Raw genomic sequence first — 7,759 nt, forward strand, 5'->3', positions numbered from 1 at the left:
CCGCCTAATGTTAGATTTTCCCTGTTGCACCACCTAATTAGTCATTAATTTACCTTCAACTATTATTTTCCCTTCTTCATTTATTGTTATTTTAATTTTGTCATCAAGTTTTATTGGCAGTTCTGGGAAAGAGACAAAGTTAAGGGTCCCTCCTCTTTGGTACCCTTGCCCAGGAGACTCCCCCTGCAGGAGGGCACAAAGCCCAGGACTCAGATGGTGGGCAGGTCATTGTACTGGGCGTTCTGGACCTTGAGCAGGCTGCAGTAGGTGGTGATTTCCTGCTCCAAGCAGGTCTTGATGCCCATGAGCTGCTGGTACTCCTTAATGTGCTGCTCTATGTCAGCACGCACGTCATTCAGCTGGAGCTCAATACTGCTGATCATCGCCTGGATCTGTCTCAGTTGTTCCCCAAAGCGAGCCTCAGTTTCTGCCAGTGTGCTTTTCAGGGCGACTTTCATCCTCACCTGTGACTGCAGCTCAATCTCCAGACTCTGGGAAGTACGACGTAGGTCGGTCACCTCTGTTTTGCTGATCTGGAGCTGCTTGGTGTGGCCAGAGACCTCCGGTTCAGATCCTCAGTCTGGCTGATAAACCAGGCTCTGGCATCCTTCCGGTTCTTCTACGCCATGACCTCATATTGGCTTCTCATATCACTCAGGATGTTGGCAAGGTCAATGCCTGGTTCAGAATCCACCTCCCTGCTGAACTGACCACCCACTTGGCCCCTCAGGACACTGATTTCCTCCTTGTGGGTCTTTTTCAGGTAGGCCATCTCCTCTTTCAGACTTTCAGTCTGCATCTCCAAGTCAGTTCTGGCCAGAGTCTGCTCATCCAGCACGCTGTGCAGGGCATTGATGTCTGCCTCCACACTCATTTGCAGTGCCTGCTCTATCTCGAGCTTGGTACAAAGTCATCTGCAGCCAGGTGGGCATTATCAATCTGCAGGACAGTCTTGGAATTCTCATTGGTGGCACAACGAATCTTGTCCCACAGATCCTAATGGTCTTGAAGAAGTGGCTGTAATCACAGGAGGGACCAGGGCCCTGCTTCTGGTACTGGTTAAGGATCTTTACCTCCAGCTCGCAGTTGGGCTCCTCCAGGGTGCTCACCTTGTCCAGGTAGGAGGCCAGGCGGTCTTTGAGGTTCTGTATGGTGATTTTCTCATTGCCCGCCAGCAGCCCATCAGACATGGCCAGTATGCCTGCATAGCCACCGTCGTAACACCCGGAGGAGGATGAGGACACAAAGCAAGCAGACGACAATGACATTGTACGGCCGTAGGAGACCCCATGGATGCTGGGCATATGGACAGCACCGCCCGCCCGAAAGCGCACTGAAACACCGCCCAGGCCCGGGAAGGAAGAGGAGGCTGACCACTGGCGAAAGTTGTAGGAAATCATGGCTAGGCAGAGAACACGAGACGCTATCCAGAGGTGCAGAGCTAGACTGTAACTATTTTTACCCAAATTTTTCCACCTTAGGAAGAGATACCAACTATGTTGGATAAGATTGCTGGTATGAAAAGCAGTTTAGCAAGTTTTACCCCTCAGACCTCCCATATTCATATTGAAAATAGTTATATAAGTTAGTGTGCTAGCTTGACTACTAAGAAATAAAGTATTATTCACTGTTAACCCCTATTTTTCCATGTGGGAGACATGTGACATTCATTCTTCAAACCCTTGGGAATTAGGCATACCGGTCCAGGGGTATAGGTACACTCTCTTACTGCGGGATCACCCTGCTTTCAGCAATCACAGTAGTATCCTTGGTCCTGGAACTGTAGCAGCCAGCAGGAAAAAATCAATTTCAGGTGATGTGGGACAGAACTTAGTAAGGGCACCACCATCCTCCTCTTTCTACCCTCTGATCCCTGTATTCCTCACAAAAACATAGCAGTCTTTCCAGTGGTGATCCTCCATTTTAATTCCTTCTATTGAGTGTGAGTACATACTCAAGAAGATGTGTGATCCAATCTTTCCTGCTTTAATATCCCAACTTTTTAGATTTGTTATTGTTAGGTGCCATCGAGTCTAATGACTCATAAAAACCCTATGCACAACAGAATGAAACAGTGTCCAATCCTGGCCAAACACACACTTGCTGTAACACTTGAGCCCATTGATGCTGCCATTTTCCAAATTCATCTCACTAGGGGTTTTCCTCTTTTTCTCTGACCCTCCACCTTATCAAACATGATATCCTTCTCCAGTGATTAGTCTGTCCTGAAAATATGTCTGAAATATGAGAGGCAAAGTTTGGCCAACCTGGCCTCCAAGGAGCACTCTGTCTGTACTTCTTCCAACAAAGATTTGTTGGTTCTTTGGCAGCCCACAATACTTTCAATGATCTCCTTCAACACCATAACTCAAATGCATCAATTCTTCTACAGTATTCCTTACTCACTGTCCAGTTTTTGCACGAATATGAGGTAATTGAAAATACAATGGCTTGGGGCAGGCACGCCTTAGTCCTCAAGCAGACATCTTTGTTCTTCAATACTTTAAAAAGGTCTTGTGCAGCAGATTTGCTTAATGCAATATATTGTTTGATTTCTTGACTGCTGTTTCCATGAGTGGTGATGGTTAATCTGAGAAGAATGAAGTCCTTGACAACTTCAATCTTTTCTCCATTGATAAAAATGTTGTTTATTGGTCTACTGGTGAGGATTTTTGTTTTCTTGACATTGAAATGCAAGCCATACTGAAGGCTATGGTCTTTGATCTTCATCAGTGAATATTTAAGTCCTCTTCACTGTCAACAAGCAAGGTTACATCATCTGCATAACACAAGGTATTAATGAGTCTTCCTTCAATCCTAATGCCATTTTTCTTCATATAACCCAGCTTCTCGGATTATTTGATAAGCATACAGGTTGAATAAGTATGGTGAAAGAATACAACCTCATCACACAACTTTATTAATTTTAAACCATTCTTTGTTCCCATGTTCTATTTGAACAACTGCCTCTTGGTCCAGCTACAGATTCCTCATGAGCACAAGTAAGTGTTTCGGAATACTCATATTTCACAATGTTGCCCATAACTTGTCATGATCCACACAATTGAAAGTCTCTGAGTAATAAATAGATCACAGATAAACATATTTCTGGTATTCTGTGCTTTCAGCTGGGCTAGACACTATGATTTCAAAGACCTGGAAAGGCACCATAGGATAAGCATGCTACCTGAATGTTGCTTTGAACTACAAGTTCAAGGATTCAAACTCATCAGCTGCTTCTTGGACACCCTATATGGGTTCACTATGAGTAGAAATAAACTCACTTGCCAACAACAACAACAATATGGCCCACAGGCTGGATGTTCCCAACCTCGGATATACACGGTTGTTATGAGTCAGAATTAACTTAATGGTATTCGGTTGTTTTTGTTTAGTTTTGTTTAATGTTTTTTATTAGTTTTGTTTTGCTTCTAATCCTTTTTTCCTGAATACTCTTCTTTTATTCATCACTTAGCTAACCACTCCCATTCAGCCTACAAAATATGGGTCAATGTTATTTCCTCAGATAGAGACCATCACTGTGAATCCTATGTCTTCCTCATATTTTTTAAATAAAATGTTTGCATTATTGGGCTTTGACAATTTGTAAATTTTATTCATTAGTGCATTTATTGTTATATGCAAGGTCTTTACAGAGCTAAGATATGTTTTTTTTTTTTTGTGTGTGTGTGTGTGTGTGTGTGTGTGTTTGTGGTTCCTATGACTTAGCATTGCATAGAACTTGTGGCTATTCTAATATATTTCATGTAAAAGTGAAGTTAATAAAGGAAGTAATTCATAAAGGTAAATGAGAAACATTTTTTATTTAAGACATATTATGTTTGAATAACAATCCTCCAGCACTTTTTCATGGAGGAATACCATTAAGTATAAAAGGAGGAAAAGAAAAGTATTTGTGTGCATAGCTAATGCATCCTTTAAACCTCTTCAAAAACAAAAATCAAGGTCAAAAACAAAAGAGGATATCTGAATGTATTATTAAAGATTTTTTTGAGGACTTTTATGCAACCTTTCTTTACAATGAACCAGCTGACTTACTCCAATATGACAATACAATTTAAATAAGAAAAATGATGCCTATTAAGTTTACCTTTCTGTTGCTGTGTCAAGGGGCACTGTAGCACAACATCAGTGATTTTTTATAAAACTTCTGCTTCTCTCATCCAGGTCTTTTGTAATAAAGACTAGCATGTTGAGAGCCACCTGTGTTGTTCCCATTTTAGAACTACGGGAGCACATACCATCCAAAGCATAAAAAGGCAAGGAATAAAGTGTTTTCTGGGTGTGGAGATTCAAATTCAAAGGTCTGAAGAGATGAAAGAAATCTGGGAAAGGTTTTAGAAGGAAGGTCTATGTAATGCCTGCCATTTTCTTTAGGTACTCTGTATAGTGATTACAGCAAAACTAATTATCAAATTCAACATTTATTCTTTTTCTCTTTAGGTATTGAAAGGCATTCATTTTTGAAACATTTTATTCTTTTCTGGGTTTAAGTTCAGCTGAGAATGAAAGGTGTTTACTGGTCTACCTTGTAACTATATCGTCATTTATCTAAATTCTGGACTTTAAAAATGGAAATATATGGAATTTTATCTTAGTTGACTAGTACTGTTGTAGAACAACTACCACATGTTGGTGGCTTTAGAGAATAGAATTTTATTTCCCCACAGTTCTGGAGACTAAAAATTCAAATAAAATCTAAGTCATATTGATTCCTTCCTTCTTTTTTTTTAAGTTTTATTGTGAATTTTGTGGGTTTACATGGAGAACATCAGTTTTACATTCATCCTGTCATATTTTGTTTCATTGCGTTGATTACAATACCCTCCATGCATCATCAAATAACCAAAGAATTCACCCACAGGCCACCCCCACCCCCACCCCGGCTATCAGGACACAGCCCCTATCCCTCCCTGAGTCCCATGTCTCCAGCCACTCCATTTGTCCATGTCATCATCTCTGTTTCCTTAACTGGCATCACTGCCTCTCTGGGTCACGCTCTCTGCCTTTCTCACTTGATGGTCCCAAGGACCTCTGCTTCTGGGCTGCAGAATCAATCACTCCCCTCATTTTGTCAGAAAACATCTACTTCTACATTTCTGACCCTCACAGTCAGCCCTGATGGCAATTATTCACTACTGTACCACCACAGTCTTATCTGCATTTCCTTTCATCAGCTCAGTCCCAACAGATTGGAACTCATTCAGAGGAGGTTCTACCAACCCCTGCCCCGTCTGGAACAAAGTTCCCACTTGAAAGCTTGTAAGCCAGTCAATTATTGCCTTTGTAGCCCCCCCATCCCCTGTGGCCCCATTTTGGGTAACCAATGTCTAAGTAGCTCATCCTTGTCACTTCTGTGTACTGAGGGGGTGGGAGTGATCCTTGCTGTAAAGATTTGTTCCCTTTTCTGAGTTACTACATCCATAGGTATAGGTAAAGTTCATTAAATTGTGCTGGGTTACTTTTTTTTTTTCTCTCTCTTTCCTCTTCTTTCTTCTTCTAGTCAAGTTCTGATAATCCAGCCATCAAATCCAGGTCAAGTGGGTACTATTGCAAGCATGGGTGCTTTTGTGCATCTCCTCTCACTTCATATCAGCTGGATGCTTCACTCTCTGCTCTAGTCCTCTGTGGCCATGTCACTGCCTCTGGGCCCAGGAGTCCTTGGGTCTTGCTGTAGCTGCTAGCCATCCAGGTCTCTTCCTGTGTTCACAAGAGTCTATTGAATGTGATTGGACTTAGATCAACTTCACTGATGTTTTTACCCTTCTTCCCCCATCGGTGACCAACCACTTGCCTTGATGGCTCCCTGGTGAACAGCTTACTTGTTCTTGTAGCAATCAATCATACTACCATTATTGTTTCTAATTTTTCCTGCTGGTCTTTCTTCATGAAGTATCTTCTGTTTTCTACCCTCTCCAGGCTGGTCTACTTGTCCTTTCCAGTGGAAATTTCTACCTCACATAATTCTGGATGGGTTTCTGGTTTCCACATATGGTCTTATGCAATGCACAAGCTCCACAGGAGGTCTCTTTCACTGGGCAATATATAGCCCCCTGTAAGTTATTCCGATTACTTACAGGCTGAAGACAGACTTACAAGCTTTCTATTGTGATGTTTCTAGCTATTCCTCGCCACCCCCCACCCCACCCCCAAGTGTTTATTTCACAATGGCAGACAAGGGAAATCAAGATTCAAATGACAGCCAAGCATCTTAACATTATTCCTCTCTTTTCTCCTTTCAAACCATGCCTCAATTCTTGTATCCCAAAGCCCTGTTATTCCAAGGTTTTGCATACATCATCATTTACCTCTGTCTCACATAGCCCATGCAAACCTGCCTAACTGTTCTCCCATTCACTTTATTCTTCTATTCCCCTCTGCCTTCTTACGTATTGCCGCCTCCACAAGCACCCAAGTTTTCCTGTGGCTACTCCCTACCCTGTTCTCTATCGTCCCCTCCCCACCCCCATCCCATACATCCTGGTAATCAGCAATTATGTATATAGTTGTTTGTTTGTTTGTTTTTCACCTTTTGGGTGGGTTCTTTTTCTTAGTCTTTTACAATAATAATGGTCTTATGCAGTATTTCTCCTTTTGTGACTGAATAATTTCACTCAGCATAATGTCCTCAATGTTCATCCATGTTATGCTGTGGCTTGCAGCTTCCATGCTGTTCTTCAAGGTAGCATAGTATTCTATTGTGTGTATATACCCCAGTTTGTTTAACCATTCTTCAACTGATGGGCATTCAAGCTGTCTCTATCTTTTTGCTATTAGTAATAGTGCTGCTGTGAACATTGGTGTGCATATATCTAATCGTGCTAAGACTCATATTTCTTGTGGGTAAATATCAAGTAGAGGAATTGCTGGATCATAAGGTATTTCTATTTCAAATCTTCTGAGGAAGTGCCATATTGCTTTCCAGTGGGGTTGGACCATTTTGTAATCTCACCAACAATGTAGGAGGGTCTCAGTCTCTCCACATCCCCTCCAGCATTTATTGTCCTCTACTTTTTTTATCTTTGCTGTTATTGCTGGTGTGAGATGATATCTTATTGTTATTTTCATTTGCATCTCTCTGATGGCTAGTGATCGTGAACATTTCTTCATATGTTTGTTGGCTGCCTGGATCTCCTCCTTGGTGAAGTCTCTGTTCGTGACCTGTGCCCATTTTTTAACTGGGTTATTTGTCTTTTTCTTGTATATGTATTGTAGTTTCATTTATATTTTAGAAATGAGTACCTTATCTGATGTGTCATTGCAAAATATTTTTTTTCCCATTCTGTGGGTTCCCTTTTTACTCTTTTGGTGAAGTCATTTGATGCACAAGTTTTTCATTTTTAATATGTCCCAATGATCTATTTTATCTACTTTTGTCTGTGTAATTTTCAAAATGTTTGGTGTATTCCCTGAATTAGAACCCTCACATATGTCCCTATTTTTTCATTGATGGCCTTCAGAACTTCGGGATTCACATTTAGGTCTTTACTCCATGCTAAATTGGTTTTTGTATAGGACATGAGGTAAAGGTCTTGTTTCATTCTTTTGCATATCACTTTCCATTCCATTTCTGCCACGGCCATCTGTTAAAGAGACTATCTCTTTCCCATGTAGCATACCTAGGCACTTTGTCGAAAATCAGTTAGCTGTATGTGGACAGGTTAATTTCTGGATTCTCAATTCTGATCCATTGATCAATGTATCTTTGATTGTACCAGTACCAGGCTGTTTTGACCAC

At 41.3% G+C, this 7,759-nt stretch overlaps 1 pseudogene; it reads right to left on the reverse strand.

The window, feature by feature from the left end:
- Positions 1 to 209: 209 nt before the first annotated feature.
- Positions 210 to 1,400, reverse strand: LOC102824283 (annotated as a pseudogene).
- Positions 1,401 to 7,759: the final 6,359 nt, after the last annotated feature.

This window comes from Chrysochloris asiatica, unplaced genomic scaffold (genome assembly GCF_000296735.1).
Source record: "Chrysochloris asiatica unplaced genomic scaffold, ChrAsi1.0 scaffold00193, whole genome shotgun sequence".
In the NCBI taxonomy this organism is placed as follows: Eukaryota; Metazoa; Chordata; class Mammalia; order Afrosoricida; family Chrysochloridae; genus Chrysochloris; species Chrysochloris asiatica.